General features: G+C 39.5%; 1 protein-coding gene and 1 non-coding gene across 2 annotated transcripts in view; one reads left to right on the top strand and one right to left on the bottom strand.

The window, feature by feature from the left end:
- The window catches only part of cyp2x10.2 (cytochrome P450, family 2, subfamily X, polypeptide 10.2), a 147,565-nt gene that overhangs the window by 21,687 nt on the left and 108,150 nt on the right, over window positions 1–17,728 (bottom strand). The gene's annotated exons all lie outside the window — the stretch shown is intronic.
- On the top strand, window positions 4,143–16,997 carry cyp2x12 (cytochrome P450, family 2, subfamily X, polypeptide 12). Its single transcript, XR_012382685.1, has 9 exons — window positions 4,143–4,333; window positions 4,423–4,585; window positions 4,759–4,911; window positions 6,828–6,988; window positions 7,205–7,378; window positions 7,460–7,596; window positions 12,856–13,043; window positions 16,354–16,495; window positions 16,606–16,997. It is a non-coding gene; the product is annotated as a cytochrome P450, family 2, subfamily X, polypeptide 12 (transcript).

The raw sequence follows: 17,728 nt of genomic DNA on the forward strand, positions 1-17,728 counted from the left end.
GACAGAGCTCAGCCACAACTGTGTGTTTGAGAGGTGTTCTTATAGTCCAAGTAATTTGTCTGTGAGCAGCTTCAGCTGTGAGAGTGCAATCAGTCAGGGTCTGGAACATGTGTTTGTGAGCGGTGTAAGAAATTAGCTCAGTTTATGAATATTAATAATCAACAATAACGGTTTATTCTTAATTATTAATATTCCGGCTTAACCTTCGGTCAATTTGGTTAAACAAACATATAATTGTATATGATCCTTCCCGCTCGGCCGAGTGGACTCTCAGATTATGAATATTAATTATCAACAATAACGAATTATTATTAATCACTAACATTCTGGATTAATTTATTGTTTATTTGACTAAATAAACATAACCAGAACCGCTCTTCCGAGCGGACTCGATTATGGTCTATTCATTTAGAAAAGGGAATTATTAGTACTTCTTGTGAAGTAGATTAATCATTCATAAGTTTTGATCAACTTATAACAGCTAGGCAGGGGAATCTATCTTTCAGTGACTTTTTCTGTGAGGCAAACAATACAATCCACTTGATTATAATGAGATTTATTGACTAGTCTGACATATAACGAACCAACGCACAAACATAACATAAAACATAGAACAAAGGTATACTGCATGTGGATAGGCGAGTCTATAGAACATTTAACAAACAGAAAGAAACAGAAAAGCAAAGAAATAGAGGGTTTAGATAAAGGGTGGCAAATTTACTTCAGTTTCACACACTATTGAGGATCACCAAGATTATGAGAAACACTTTTTTGATAAATGGGGCACGGCTTACTCGCATAACTAAAATACCTGGAGTTTAGGGTTGCGGTCTCTCTCTCTTTTCGAGTTTCTTCCATTGTGATGAGAGTCCTTTGATGTCCTTTCTTGATGCGTGGAGTTTGCAATACAGGTCGGAGGAACGCGATCGCAACTTTAAACTGAGTTTACTTTGCCGGAAAAATAAGAAAACGTGGGCTCGGAGCGCCACGCGGGCACAGAAGAGCCTGGATCCCTTAAAGGAGCGACCTTTTGGGAAGTTCTTTTTCGGACGTTCTGTGTCGAGTTTGAGGAGGGGCCAGCTTTCACATGTGGGCTCCGTTACACGCCCTGTCAACATGCTCGACCAATGATTTCAGGGCAAAGTTTGTGCGCGAAACTTCTCTTTGTCTCTAGCTGCTCATTTGCAAATTTGAGTGTCCGCCCAAAGCATGTGGAGAGGCATTAATTCAGAGCATTAAATAATGTAAGCCATGGTGATTATGAATATGCGCTACGCCTCATGTGTTGTAAAATTGTGTAAGCTGAGTTTCGATACCACACATGATACCCTTAGGATTACATAGGCTTGGTTTACACATTCTGACAATAATGATTATTCTTGACAAGGCATATAAACTATATGAGGGGTTTTACAGGTAAGGAAAGTCATAAATGAGATACAAAGTTTACAAAACATAACAATTTTTGGCTGATCCAGGATTTCTGAGTCCAATTTCTTTCTGTCGTGTGTGGGTGTGTGTGTGTGTGTGTGTGTTTGTAAGAAGGGGGGGGCGGAATGTCTTTGAAGTCCTAGTCCACCTTTTCTGGCAAAACTCTAGAATAAGGGAGATGTCACTTGGATACCCAGACTTTGTGGCACCAGGAGTCGTAAAACCCACACCAGAGACTCCTTAATAAAATCAATAAGTAATTTTATCTATGGAATGTACGCTACAGCGGAGTGTATGTATGGAGTTGTAGTCAATGAAATGGTGGATTTGTAGTCCGTTAACACTTGTGAGGGTTTTCCAGCCATATATGGTGTTTTAGATCTCTGGTGATCGTAACACTCAGATTGCACTGCACCAGGTCTGCATCCAGACCCCTCTCTAGAATTAAGTGCTTGAATGGGAGTGTTTTTTCTTTTTAGAGAGTTGGGGCAAGAAAGTAAGAAAGTGCTTCTACAGAGGGTTTTGGTTTTATTCACCGGAGTTTAGGTGTTTTGGGAAAAGATGGGTTTTTAGTTGTCGCTTGAAGCTTGAAGTAGTAGGGAATCTGCAGTCTGAGTGGACATGGGAAAGATCATTCCACATGTGTGAAGCATTTTGGATGCTCTCTCTCTTGACCTGAGTGCTGTCATCAGACAGAACATCAGACAGCCAGGGGTTAGAGGTAGTAGGGCACAATGACCTGGTAGAGAAATTGAAATTGAGTGTTAACATCAAGCAGTGAGAACTGGGTGTGAGAGGGAAGTGAGGATAAGACAGTAGAGTAAAAATGTGTGGACAGAGAGAGCAGATTGCATCTAAAAGAGACAGGTTGGGAGGGAGGCTGTGCAATTGTGTAAAGCATTAAGCCAAAGGTAATGCTGAAATAGTCTGAGGTGTGCAATGACTTAACTAACTTTATCTGAAGAGCAATGTCTTGTGTAGATAAGGGTAAGTTAACTGTCTGATTTATGTGTGTCTGTGGTAGTAAGCTGGTTGAGGTTTAATGATGTCATGAGAGAATAGAAGTCTTAGCATATGGTTTGATTAAGTGATTGTTGAAGTCACCTTATACTACAAATATGCTGTCATCCTCAGGGAACCTGGACTGAGCCCATACAATTCTTATCCCTCACTTTTAGATAGAAAAGTGATAATGAATGCATGGCATTCAAAAGTGCAATTATTGGTAAAGAATAGTTTGAGTTTTTCCAATTGTGAAAATACGTGATGTGATGTCTTGCTGATATAACTTTAGATCCAGCAGGAAAAGAGATGAGAGTCTTGATTAGCTGAGGTCAGTGAGAGAGAGTCCTGGCATGCTGAGGTGAGCAAGAGAGAGAGTCTGAGGTGAGCAAGTAAGAAAATGCTCAGATGGGCTGAAATGAGGCTGAAAGAAGAGCCCTGATGAGCTGAGGTGAGCGTGAGAGAGAACAGTCCGACGGGCTGAAGCAATCGAGAGACCGTGCCCCGAAAAACTGAGGTGAGCAAGTGAGTGGGAGCTCTCCGATGGGCTGAGGTGAGCGTGTTGGTGCCCTAGCTGGCTGGGAGTTAGGACTATTGTAAGGGCCCATGCCATTTTGGGGCCCACAGAGTTACTTAGGGGCCCAATTAAATTCTGCTTTTGCCTCTGGCTCTTGAGAGGGATGGCCCATTTGAAGCAATGCAATCTATGAAGCAATGCAATCTATATCTATCTAGAGGATTTGTGTCTGGCATTTGTAATGGTCTAAAAGAAAATCATGTGGAGATTTTTTTGCCATTGATAACATAGGCAAAACAAGTTAATTTATGTTCACTCAAAAGCCACTAGGATGTGGTTTGTGCTGCCCTTTCGCAACAGTGCCTTAGTATAAAAAAAAAGCTACTGACACAATGTTACCAAAATTGAAGGGAAATGTATTTTTGAACATTATAGGCTATTACAGTCAACATGGAGCTCTGTCCTCTCAGCCAATTACAATTTCTAAAAACTTGTTTGTTACTGTCTGCCCTGATTTAAGAGGTCATTTACAATGTCTAAAGGTTGTACAAGTTATCTGATCTGATGTGTTGCTTTTAAAATCTTGCTGAATTTGCTATTGAGAATTACAAAAAAAAGATTTACATATATTGCCAGACAAAATACTTGGTGTTATTTAAACTATATATTTTTCAAGACACTGTCCATTAAATAAAATGGTTTTGATGTAAAAAGTCTCCATGGTGAAGCACAAAGTGGCTTGCCATGATAAACCAACGATCTAAAGCAAAGTACAAAACAGCTGATTATTTTGTAGACATAAATGTGGCCCCACATTGACTGCACCAATGAGAGATTTATTATTGAAATTGTATTGCTCTTAAAAATCAGTTCATTGTGTTGTTTGGTCAGAAATATTCAGACTGCCAAAAATTGTTATTGCAGAGCAAACTGGTCAACATCATGGACAAAATAACAAGATTACAGGACAAAATAAACCTTCAGGAATATCTTTTATCAGGAGTACATGCTGACATTGACCTATAGTGAAAGTATCATTATCTATCCACCCTGGTTTTTAAACTTAGCTTACCTTTTCACCTGTACAGTCTACATTTCTAGTTCAACAAAGTTTATAAAGGTCAGCAAAATTGAAAGGAGGAGATTTGTGTGCATGCGTATCAGTTCTCTGTTTGTATTAAATACCAGAGTTCAATCTCACCATCTACTAGAACAGTAACCATGTTGACTGCACTGGTTTTGTTGTGTCTAGGAGCCTTTCTTCTGTACTTGCAAGTGAGAATTCGGCGACCCAAAGACTTTCCTCCTGGACCTGCACCTGTTCCATTTTTTGGTAATTTGCTACAACTGAACCGCATAAACCCAATAAAAGACTTAGACAAGGTAAGTGCATCAGAGCACCTCAAACACAATGAAAACTACAGAATTTAAAATAAGAAATGCATCCAAACATAAAACTTGTTTTTCTGCAGTTTGCTCAGCACTATGGATCAATCTACGGGATATACATTGGTTCAAAGCCAGCAGTGGTGTTAACAGGACAGAAAATGATCAAGGAGGCACTGATCACACAAGCGGCTGAGTTTGCTGGCAGACCAAACCATATGATGATCAGTCATATAACAAGGAGCAAAGGTAGTGCATAATGAAAACAGCAGCTAACATATACTCACACGTGCACTGAGTGAGGTATTTTAACAAAAATATATTAACAAACTTCTGTTCTGTTATGTTGTTATTCTGTTCTGTTCTTCTGTTCAAACTGCTAGGATTTGATGGCTTTCAAATTATATTTTTTGTGAGTTTAGGGGTGATCATGGCAGATTATGGAGAAAGTTGGCGTGAACATCGTCGCTTTGCTCTGACCACACTGAGGAACTTCGGTCTTGGAAAGAAAAGTATGGAGCAGAGGATTCTGGAAGAGGTCAAACATATCTGTTTAATACTGGAGGAATCTGCTGGTACATATGACCACTTGTATCTTTTTACACTCAACAACAATATAGTTGTTGGTTTTGCTTCCATTTACTATGAGTTGAACTTTTTGTAAACAAAATGCTTATTTCTCTCAATTATTGTTTACACATTTATCTAAATCTGTATTAGTTAGCACTTGTGTGCAGGTGTGTCTTGTCCATCTAGTGTGGCTGTCCATCTTCTTTGCATAGAGTAGATTGTTGATAAAGGCCTCTAGAATGTCACTCCACTCCTCTTCAATATCTGAGCAAAGTTGCTGGATATTGGCAGGAGCTAGAACACACTTGTCGTATAAGTTGATCTAGATCAACCCCAAGCATGTTCAATGGGTGACATGCCCAGTGAGCATTTATGGGATGTTTTCAGCTTCCCAGAATTGTGTAGAGATCCTTGCAACCTCGGGCTGTGTATTATTATGCTGCAATATGAGGTGATGTTTGTGGATGAATGGCAAAACAATGGGCCTCTGGATCTCATCACGTTTTTTTTTTTTTTGTGCATTCAAATAGCCATCAGTTACATGAAGTTGTGTTCATGGTCCATAACATGTTTCCCCATGCATAACATCATCCACCACCATGGGTTGCTTTATTCAAAATATTGACATCACTAAACCCATCACCCATACAATACCATTCACACTGACTGCCATCTGCTCAGTCCTGCAGTCAGCACTTGCTTCGGCAATATCCTGTTTGATAAAATGCACATCTTAGAGTGGCCTTTTATTGTGGCCAGCCTAAAGCACACATGCAATAATCATGCTGTCTAATCAGCCACACCTGTGAGGTGAATGGATTATCTCAGCAATGAAGATGTGCTCAGATAACACCGATTTTGACAAATGTGTGAACGATATTACGAAGAAATTTTTTTTTGTCCACATAAAAACTTAGCAATCTTCAGTTCAGCTCTTTGCAAATGTAATGTGTATTCTGTAAGGTAATGTGCATTTATATAGCACATTTGTTGTGTATGGCCATACATCCAAAGCGCTTCACAGTCATAAGGGGGTTTTCCCCACCAGTGTGCAGCATCCACTTGGATTGTGCAATGGCAGCCACAGGACAACGACACCAGTGGTCTTACAGTACCACACACCAGCTTTTGTTGGAGTGGAGAGACTGTAATAGAGCCAATACAGTGAATGGGGATGATTGGGAGGCCTTGCTGGGTAAGGGCTAATGATGGAATTTGGCCAGGACACCTACGTTACCCCCTGCTTTTTTATGAGGAGTGCCATGGAATTTTAAATGACCAAAGAGTCAGGACCTTGGTTTAATATCTCATCCAAAAGATGGTGCTCACTGACAGTATAGCATCCACTTCACTATTCACCTTATTCTCAGCTGACGAGCGGGCGCTGCCATATGAATCTTTTTGTCTCGCGACTTCCGGTCACATTCACTTCCATTCATTTTTTGACGTTAACAACTGCTCGTTACGCTACTTGATGTTGCAATTTAATATTTTCTTATTATATTATGCTACTTGGTCTGTGTAGTCATGCAAACATTTGTTTGTTGAGCAAGTAGTTTGGCCATTTTCTGCCGTTTATTATTCCTAGTCATTTCTCCCATAGGCGACTGAATCGGAAGTTCTAAGACAATCGCGAAGACAGGCGCACTTCCGCATTTTAGAATAAGGTCAATACTGGGACTTTTAGGACTCACACAGACTGCAAGTTGAGTGCCCCCTGTTGGCTTCACTAACACCTCTTCCAAAATGGGAGCAAAAACAAAAGTGTTGCATTTATATTTTTGTTGAATGTGTTAATGTAACATTTATCATGCAGGGTCATATTCATTGTACAATATTTGAAGTTTTTTTAGGATGTCAAAATTGCTAGAAAGCATTCAAACTCAAAAATAAAAACATCTCATATTTCTTCTGTTTCCAGGAAAGTCAATTGACCCTCAACATCTGTATCACCAAGCTGCCTCTAACATCATTGCCTCAGTCATTTTTGGGTCACGATTTAATTACAAGGATGAATATTTTCAGACATTGATACAAACCATGGAAAAACTTACTAAAATTGCCATTGGAACATGGGCAATGGTAAATACAAAGAAAAATATATCCAGTGTTATATCAAGACTGTTTTCACCATCTTAACTCACCAATATTGAAATACTTTGTTTACACTGGGTGTAAATAAGTACTGCCAAACATTATTGATAAATAATACATACATAGATTGTACAATACTGGAAAATGTATTGATATTTATTTCATTAAAAAAACAGAAACAAACATTTTTATCTTGTACTGCAGCTCTATGAAATAGCACCAGTGTTGAGGATTTTCCCACTGCCATTCTGGAAAGCTTTTCACTATTTTGAGAAAATCACAAGACATAGTCTTAAAGTTGTGGAGGAACACAAGAAGTCATTTGTTGCTGGAGAGCCCAAAGACTTGATTGATTGTTATTTGGAGGAGATGAAGAAGGTAAGTCCCTTAAAGGGTGTTTGTGCGTCCTCATGTAATTTTATTACATTTATTGATTACAAACTTTATTTTGATTATTAGAGAGCAGATCAACGCACCACATTTGATGAGGCCCAAATGGTCACTTTGCTGTTTGACCTGTTTTTGGCTGGAACTGAAACAACCTCTAACACACTCCGCACTTTAACTCTATTTGATGACTCATACTCATATACAAGGTAAGGAAAGTATCACTATACTATTGTATCAAAATGAATTATCTGTTAACTAAAGTTCATTCAGTATATATACTTTACTTTATACTTTATCTGCAGACTGTTTGAGGATATTCACATCCTAATCAGGTGAACGCTGTAGGAATTACAACGGTTTGCATATGTGACTCCCACTTGTTAAGGAATTAAGAGTAATGGGATAGAATAATAATCATAAATCAAACTTTCACTTGTTAATACTTGATTGCAAATTCTTTGCAGTCATTTACAGCCTGAAGTCTTGAACGCATAGACATCACCAGATGCTGGGTTTCATACCTGCTCTGCCAGGCCTTTAGAACAGCTGTCTTCAGTTCCTGCTTGTTCTTGGGGCATTTTTCCCTTTCGTTTTTTCATCGCCAAGTCAAAAGTATGCTTAACTGGAAACAGATTAGGGGATTGACTTGGCCATTGCATAATATTCCACTTCTTTCCTTTCAAAAACTCTTTGGTTGCTTTTGCAGTGTGCTTTGGGTCATTGTCCATCTGCACATTGAAGCACCGTTCAATGAGTTCTGAACTATTTCGGTTGATGTGAGCAGAAAATGTTGCCTGAAACACTTCAGAATTCATCCGGCTGCTTTTGTCAGCAGTCACATCATCAATAAATACAAGAGAACCAGTTCCACACCATGACACTACCACCACCATGCTTCACTGCTTAGGATCACAAGCAGTTCCTTTACTTTTCCATACTTTTCTCTTCACATTACTCTGGTACAAGTAGATCTTGCTCTCATCTGTTCGTAAGATGTTGTTCCAGCACTGTGAAGGCTATTTTAGAACTCTAATCTGGCCTTCCTGTTTTTGAGGCTCTCCAATGGTTTACATCTTATGGTGAAACCTCTGCATTCACTCTGGTGTAGTCTTCTCTTGATAGTTGACCTACCTCCAGGAGAGTGTTGTTGATCTGGCCAACTTTTGTGAAGGGTGTTTTCTTCACCAGGGAAAAAATTCTTCAGTCGTCCACCACAGTTGTTTTCAGGGTCTTTCTGGTCTTTTTATGTTGCTGAGAGTTCACTGGTGGTTTTTTTTTAAAAGAATGTTCTAGACAGTTGTTTTGGCCATGCCTAACGTTTTTGCTATCTCTCTGATTATTTTGTTTTTTTCAGCCCAATTGATGGCTTGCTTGCCTGATAGTGACAGCTCTTTAGATCTCAACTTAAGAGTTGAAAGCAACAGATTACAATTGCAAATAGCTCACTTGAAAAAAACTCTGGACCTTCTATCTGCTCATTGTTTTTGGGATAATGAGGAAATAACACACACCTGGCCATGAAGCAGCTGAGGAGCCAATTGTCAAATTACTTTTGGTCCCTTAACAAGTGGGAGGCACATTTGCAAACTGTTGTAATTCCTACAGCGTTCACCTTATTTGGATGTAAATAACCTCAAATCAAAGCTGATAGTCTGCAGTTAAAGCACATCTTTAATTCATTTCAAATTTAATGTGTTGGTGTGTAGAGCCAAAAATGTCATGGTTTTAGGAGGGGGAAGGACAAGGGCTCAAGTGCTGAAACTTAAATGGTTTTATTACTAATAAAAATAACACAAAAAAAGAACTAAAACAAATCCGAGGGGGAACATTAAAAAACAAACAAACTTGACTGGAAAGGCTGGCAGGGATCAGCGCTGGAGAGAGTTGGGCATGACAGGACAAGGCAATAATTGACAACGAACTGTCACAGGACAGCAGAATTGAGGAGAATACAAATGAGAAATAATTAACAAACATACAAACAGGTGAACTGAATAAACTAATAATGGGTTAACAAGAAGGGTGGGACTAGACAATAGACTTGAGCACATGACACAGTGACAACACAAGCCATGTGCTCACTAGAAAAACAAGACTAGAACACACAGCCAATGAGAGAACTCATTAACCGCGTGTTCACATGAACATGACACTAAAGCATGTGGCACATGTAAATATGCACCACGTGCTAAACACCAACAGAAGACTGAACACAAGACACGAGTACACAATAAATAAAAACACTCACCATATACTCACACATGCAACGTGCATGTTCCATCCCAGCACTTTCTGAAACTGAAACCAACAAGATGTTGAGAACAATACGGCATGCTGCAGACAGAACAAACTCAAACACCAGGACGACCAGCACATTCCAAGCACACACAGACCTCGCGCACCCACACCACTACAATGACAAGTACAATGACACAACATACTAGACAAGACATGACTAATGTCTAGACTTTGCCACCAAAACAAAAATTAACGACAAAAATGCCAGAATCCTGACAACACATATATATATACACTACTCACAATAAGTCATAGATATATAAACTAGATATCGCATAGGGGCCCTGAGCATGTGTCAATAGCGCCGCCACATTGGTACAGTGCTCCCAGGACAAATGTCATTCAACAGCACTAGTCAAGACAATTTTATTACATGAAGATGCGCGACTTTATCGCTGTCTGCAGGTGTAGTAACAAGCAAACAAAGAAAACAAAGCACAAAGGCAGAACATTTCATAGTTGGGATCAAGTTTTTTACGTTTTTGTATGTTCTGAATTTTTGTGCTAAACAGGTAACGTTATTGATGATAATACAGTCACTTACTGCATTTACCATAAGGCAAAGCAGCTCCAACTCGACACTAAATACTCGGCTTATGCTAGTTTTGTTAAATAAAATCAGCAAACAATGCAAAAGAAATATGATAACGAGATGCTGTGGTGCCAGAAACTTGTATTATTGTCGGCTAGTGAAGGAGTCGTTCATAACGGACATTCATTCACAAACGAATCACTCCCTCTGTCAGTTTGAGAAGTGAAAGCAAGAGAGGGGCTGTGTTTCAGGACTCGAAGTAGATCAAATTTAACACTGAGGGTAGATAGTACATTTCCGAACAAACAAACACAAGCTTTTTGTCAGGAATGCCAATGCGATCACTGATCCATCAATGTAGAAAAGTGATGTAAAATTATAATTTTCGTAATTAAAAAAAAAAATTTGCATACTAACATCCAGGAAAACTCCCGATCATAGATATATGTGTATATCTCTGGCTTTGGATGGCCACAGTCCTCCATTGCACCTTGGTCCCACATTCATTTCAAAGGAGCGCTACCCTGTTCCAAAATGGCGGCTCTATTAACGCATTCCTTACAATAGACAACAACAAGGTAGGCGACATCTAATGTATATATCGATGACAATTAGTTAGGGATATTGTGAGAGACAGTGAGCATCATACATACAGTGATTGTTTCACTTCACACATTTTTGGCATAGGGGGGCAATTGTATTGGGATGATAGACATACCTTATTTTATGTTTTTGTGTCATATAATGGTCTTATTGTGTACAAGTGTGCCAATACCTAAAGACACCCCTTTTCAATGTGGCATCAATTTCAACATTCTGTGGGTATAAAAAGCTGGTATTGTCAGCAAGTCATTCCAAGTTCATCATTCAAACAGCCAGTATCTAAGGACTTATGCACTCAGACATCGTTATGCAACTGCCACACAGCTGCAGGCCCGTTTAAGAAATGTGAGGGGTACTAGGGTTTCCAGACGAACCATTCGCAACAACTTCACTGCTTTGGCTTGAATGCCAGACGACTATTGCAGGTGACTCCACTGACACCAAGACATCGCTGTGAACGTTTGCAGTGGGCACAAGACATTGTGACCTGTGGTCTACCGTCCTGGTCAATGATCAGTGTCGGGTCACCTTTCAGGGAAATGATGGTCATCAGCGTTGCTGGAAAAGGCCAACGCTGCATCCCAAATCGCATACTTATGCACAATTCTACGCCATTTTGTAATATAAATAGTGTAAGTAGTGTGTTCACACTGAAAAGTCTAAAAATCATAAGTGCACTTAAATTATCCTGATGATGCACTCATTCAGCCGGTAAAACGAAGTGTGTAACGGTGGACACTTCATGCACTGAACGACCGCAGGTTTGCTTATGTAGCGGAAGGGGCGGAGCTGTCGGGTGCACATGTTGGATAACTTTATTTATTTTGGATGGTGAAAGCTAAAGTCTCCTATGAGAGTGATTATAGTGCCTCCCGATGGTGAATGCGGTTATACTCACGGCAGGTATTATCTAATAATTCGGTCGTTTATTTCACAAATTTGGCAACCGTCAAACGTCATCAGGGAAACGGTTTGAATTTCCGCTTAGTAAAAAAAACATTAGTGTGCCATTTGGGATGACACTACATACATATACAATCCTGCTGAGTGTGTAAGTGCTTAAGTACATAGTGCATGAGTACATAGTGTATAGTGTGGCATTTGGGACGCAGCTCAAGTGAGAGATACACTGAGATCAACATGGATCCCAGGGAAGAGGTGCAACAGCCTGGGCAGGCATCACCAATCAGCGCAAAGCAGATTTGATTATTGTAGATGGCTCAGTCACTGCACGTTCTTACATCAGAGACATCATACAACCCATCATCATCCTCCAATTCTGCCAGCACACCCCCAATTTTCTGTCTTTGTAGCAGAATTGTCACAGCTCGACTTCAGAAAGTTGGAGTTCCTCATATGGTATGGCCATCAATGTAGAGTCTGTGTGATCGTACCCCACCCCGATGTGCCCTACAAAACTACATTTAGCACTTGTGGAAGAGTGGAACACATTGCCTCAGAACAACATCATGAGGCTAGAGAGGAGCATGAGACGTCGCTGTTAAGCCATCATTGCGGCAAATGGTGGAAACACCTATAACTGACATTGTCATTTTTTGTTATTTGGGGCTATCCTTGTTATTGTCAAATTTTTTTGGGTAATGAATATTAAACTAATGAAAATTGTGTTTCTTCTCATACATTATTAGTAATATCAAAGGAAACTTTTACTTATTTCATTAAAATTCAGAGCAAATAGGAAAAGCACTCATGTAAATAACAATATCCCTAACTTATTGTGAGTAGTGTATATATTAACCTATATATTAATTGAAGTCAGAATGATTAAATCCCCTGAATTATTAGCTGTTTATTTTTCCCCCAATTTCTGTTTAACAGAGAGAAGATTTTTTCAACACATTTCTAAACATAATAGTTTAATTAATATATAAATATATATATATATATATATATATATATATATATATATATATATATATATATATATATATATATTGGTGTACATTAAAATTTGGTATGAAATTGATTAAAATTGATTAAATGTTTTTCTGATATACGTATTTGTCTTCAGAGCAATGTCAGCGGGAGATCGATGAAGTCCTTGGTGCTCGTGATCATGTCACATATGAGGACAGAAACGACATGCATTTTGTTCAAGCAGTGATTCATGAGGGTCAGCGTGTTGCTGATATTGTTCCTCTCAATGTTTTTCACACTGCCAGAACAGACACTCAACTCCGAGGCTACAGCATCCCAAAGGTAAGATTTAATGTTGTGTAAGTGCAAAATTTTAATAAATCTTAAAAAATGTATTTTTAAAATTAATTGTTATTAATTAATTATCCACACTGTTATTCCAGAGAACAAAACATTATAGCAATTTATAATAATGTAATTTAATGCAATGTGTTACATTACATTACATTTAATTTATAGTAAATTCTAAGTTTTTAGTTGCTATAGTAACACAACAACTATAGTAATATACACAAATTAGCCATACTGTTTTTTTTTTTCAACACAGGCTCATTCTGGACATTTCTGGAGACAGCAAATTATGTAGCCGGAGGTACATATGGCTGTATTTAAAATTTTAAACAAACACTATGGGGTGGTATGACGCTGATCCTTTTCAACCTTACCGTTTGACTGCTTACCTCCATGTAGAGGGCTTTAACAGTACAATCAGTTTGTCCAGTTAGCTCGTCGTGTATGATGACGGGGTATGAGTTCGGGGAGGAGCGGTTCCAGAATTCAGGTTATACAAAAACAAAATCTAAAAAATAAAATGAATGAGTGTATAACAGGGTGAGAATGGGGTAAAATCCGGAAACTTGGCAAAAATCAGACAAGGGCTTTTCTTTTTCTGGACAGCTTTTGTAAATTGTCGGTTGGGTTTAGGGAAGTAAGTGGGTTGGCAGGTCAATCGATAAAATTGGTTGGGTTTAGGGACAGACGGTCGGTCGACAGCGGCCTCTGCTGGGTTTATGCGAGAACAGCGGGTGCGAACAGCACTCGCGAGAGAAATTTGAGATACAAAAATTACACACACAGCGACCTCTCGAGGATTCCGGAAAACAAAAACTGCAAAAATATGTACCTCCCGGGATGCATTTTGCAGTCTCCAGAAACGTCCACGGGACTACATTTTCAGAATAAGCCTGGGTTGGTTGTTTTCTACGGGATGTGAATCATGACAATTATAGCTAATGTTAAAGCGTTATTTTATGTACAAGTAGTAAATTCCTGCTAGACATTCCTTTTGTGTCAGCTGCAGGATCGTCAGCTGGTACCACAATGCACTGATGTTTTGCCCCCTACTCAGTACACCTCAGTGGGGGGGGTAGGGGCAGTGGCTTAAGGAGATGTCTCCCCGCCACCCCCTGCAGCTGCCCTTAATGGAGTACCACACCCCAATTCTTGTCCCTTCTCTGTAGCCACATCCAATAACTTGCCTTCTCCGCCAGCTCCTTAGGCCATACTCACACTATGTACAGTTGCCTTGAACCGGGCCAAAGCACGCTTGTCCCCCCTCCCGTCTCCCCAGACGGCCCGCACTCGCACTATAATCGGGCCATGGCACGCTTACGTCATCGATGCTGCGCTGTTTAGTAAGCGCTCTCGCTCAGCACAGAAGAGGTTTCTCTAGTTATATCGTTTCAGTTGTTTGATATGCAGTGACATGCAGTCAAATATTTCGCCAAACAGTCCTCAGGGATGCAGTGACACGGAGTCAGATATTTCGCCAAACAGATCCGCCACTTTCGGCACTTATAAACAATCATAAAGCCCTCATACTGCAGGAATGAGGAGGTTTGCTGAAGGTGCGCAGCTGTCGTGCAGTGAGGGGTTTGTGTATTTAATAAACTAAGGCAGTTTGTGTTTATTGAACAGTAAGATTGATAAATAAATCCATATGAAGCAGTCCCTTAAAAGTCACATCTCGCATTCAGTTTCGGGCTTTGGTGTGTTTTGCAAGTGAAAAGCCCAAGTGAACCGCGCTCAGGCACACCTCTTCCAACCGGGCCAAGGTCAGCCAAGTGAATTGGCTTGAGCCCGATTCAGCGCACTCACACTTCTCAAACGATCCGGGAAACGGGCCTGGGCACGGTACAGATGGCATAGTGCGAGTAGGCCCTTAATTGCTCTCCTCAGACTCATCCCAGATGCCCCAGTAGCATGGAGAAGATGATATACTGACTTTCCAACTAATCCCCTGCACCCAACTTCTATGGGATGTACCGTCGCCGTCCAACCCTCGAATCTACATTCAGCTGCCACTGCTGACCAAATCACTGCATCTGCTCTTAGTGTTGTTTAGCTTGGTCTCAGTTGAAAAGATGATTTGAGAGTCCAAGTCAATGCACATCTCCCACCCTGTTCCAGGTGCAAGCAGGCACCTTGTTGTCACTGTACCTGTAGTCAGTCCCCTTCTCCTGGAACTTGTTGTTAGGCCGAGGAGATGCTGATGTACTGTTTACTTGTACTCTGCATTTTTTCCAGATGCTTTTTTAGCAGCTGGTTGTGTCATCATTGAAAGCGGCCCTGCCATCAAGACAGGATATGTTGCAGGTCTGCATTGGCTCTATCGCACAGGGGGCATTTGTCCTCAGTTCCGAACCATTGCTAAAGATTACGAGGGCAGGGGAGGGTATTGTATGCTGCTTTTACGAGGAAAGTCAGCTGTGACCGTGGAGTTTGGCTAATATCTGGCCTGGCTATGGCCCTGTTAATCATGTCCTCCCAGCGGGTCCATGCTCCTTACTTGCCCTGGACAACAGCCTTTATGAAATGGCAGTCCTGTTCCACCGCCATAAACTTCATCTGCTCCCTTGTGGCTTTGGACCGAAACTGTGATGGGACTCCCCAAATCATCCCTGCTCTGCTGGTTTGAACTCTTCCCATTATCTCCTTGTGCTGAAGCCTGTCAATGGCTTGGTTGACCTCCTGCTGCATCCTCCACTTGTGCCCCGTGCGGCTACTTTTGGATTCAATTCATTGACTTTACTTTAAAAATGAGAGTAAACTCGTTGCCATATAATTATTAAGAAAACAAACTATGTGTATAATTATAAAAGTTGAGTCAATAGATTTACTGACTTTTAAATAACATCAACTTGTAATCGTCAAGGCAACGGATTTACTCACTTTTTTTTTACAATGTGCATGAGCATTGACATTGACAAGTCATAATGATACCTCAGCCAATAATTAGCTAATAATTGTTTAAAGCAGATCATTGGAAGTTGAAGTACATTACTATGACTATTGTGGTAATTAACATGAATTTACATCATTAGTTAAAAAGTATATGTTAGTAGTAAATTAATGTATTAAAGATCATTTAACTAATACCAATTTATACAATGCACAAGTATGAAGTATATGCTCATGCAGCAATAATTAATAAATGGTTAAGCTCTTCATGAGTTACACATCATGATTATCTGTGCCCACAATGTAAAGTGCCACCATATTTTTTCTCTGTGGAATTATAACAACTACTAAACAGCATTTTGCCATAAAGAGTTCCATAAGCTAATCTTATTAAAAACTTGTGCTTTAACAGGGGACAATTATCATCCCGTATCTGTCATCTTCTCTTAGAGAAGAAAGTCAGTGGAAGTTTCCACATGAGTTCAACCCTCAAAACTTCTTGAATGAAAAAGGAGAATTTGTGAAGAATGATGCATTCATGCCTTTCTCTGCAGGTGTGTGCTACATATATCTTACTGGACAAAATAACTAGTATTTTCATAAATTAATGTGCTTGTATTGTGTTTTTGTTTGTATGATGCGCATATATTTTCCTATTCTCTAGGTCCTCGTGTGTGCTTAGGAGAAAATCTAGCCCGCATGGAGCTCTTCCTCATTCTGGTCACTGTGCTGCGGAAATTTCGTCTGGTCTGGCCGAAGGATGCAGGAGAACCGGACTTCACATATATATATGGAGGGACTCAGTCATTGAAACCTTACCCTATGATTGTAGAGCTGCGGACGCCTGGAGAGACCCATGAATATGCTAACTGAACATATTTGTGTCACACTGTAAACTATCACGAAGTCGCATTTAAAGTACTATATTTAGTTAATAACGCACAAAACATTTTGGTTATAACGCACAATACACTAAAAATGTGCAAGACTATAACACGTAAACTCTGTATGATAACTTGTACTGACAATAAAAATACATTTGTTTATGTTGTTAAACTCATTTGTTTATTTGTTGAACAACTACAGCAAAATGCAATTATTTCTATCATATTTGACAATCTACATTTAATATAACTAGTTATAATGCTAGTCACTTGGAATTAACCAACCCAACCCAAAAATTACCAGTCTGTCAGATAAAGAAGAGCCGAGATTCAGAGTCAGAGTCAATAAAAGAATGTATACTGAAGATTTTCATCAAGCAGAAGCCAGCTTTAACACCTTCAAAGAGATCATAGGCCACTCTCCTTACAATCTCAAAACAACAATTATACTGTAATGTGTCACTAACTTATAGACCCTTTAACCTTGGTAAATTACAGTTAGAACTTTTTCAAAGATGAATGCAGAGGTGGGCTCATATTGGTTTTCAGGATAGGCTATGACAGGAGTCACGGCCCAGACAGCCACTATTTACAGCTTTGTTTGCTTTCCTGCATTAAGACCCTGCATGTTTTCTTTCTTTTTATTAATAAAAAGTCATTGCCACTCTCTGATTTAAAATGACGAAATAACTTAATTCAAAAATTACTTTATACATTATACATTTTTATATTTTCTGTGTCGTTTAGTGTGGTTTATGTATGAATCAATTTCGAGAGCATCATGTACTTATGATTGATCATGGCTGGTCCAGCATTAGTTAACATAACTGTCTCGATTTAAAAGGTCATTTACAATGACTAAATGTTGTTCAGGTAAGCTGAACTAACGTGTAGCTTTTAGCT

Source organism: Danio rerio, chromosome 7, assembly GCF_049306965.1.
Source record: "Danio rerio strain Tuebingen ecotype United States chromosome 7, GRCz12tu, whole genome shotgun sequence".
Classification (NCBI taxonomy): Eukaryota; Metazoa; Chordata; class Actinopteri; order Cypriniformes; family Danionidae; genus Danio; species Danio rerio.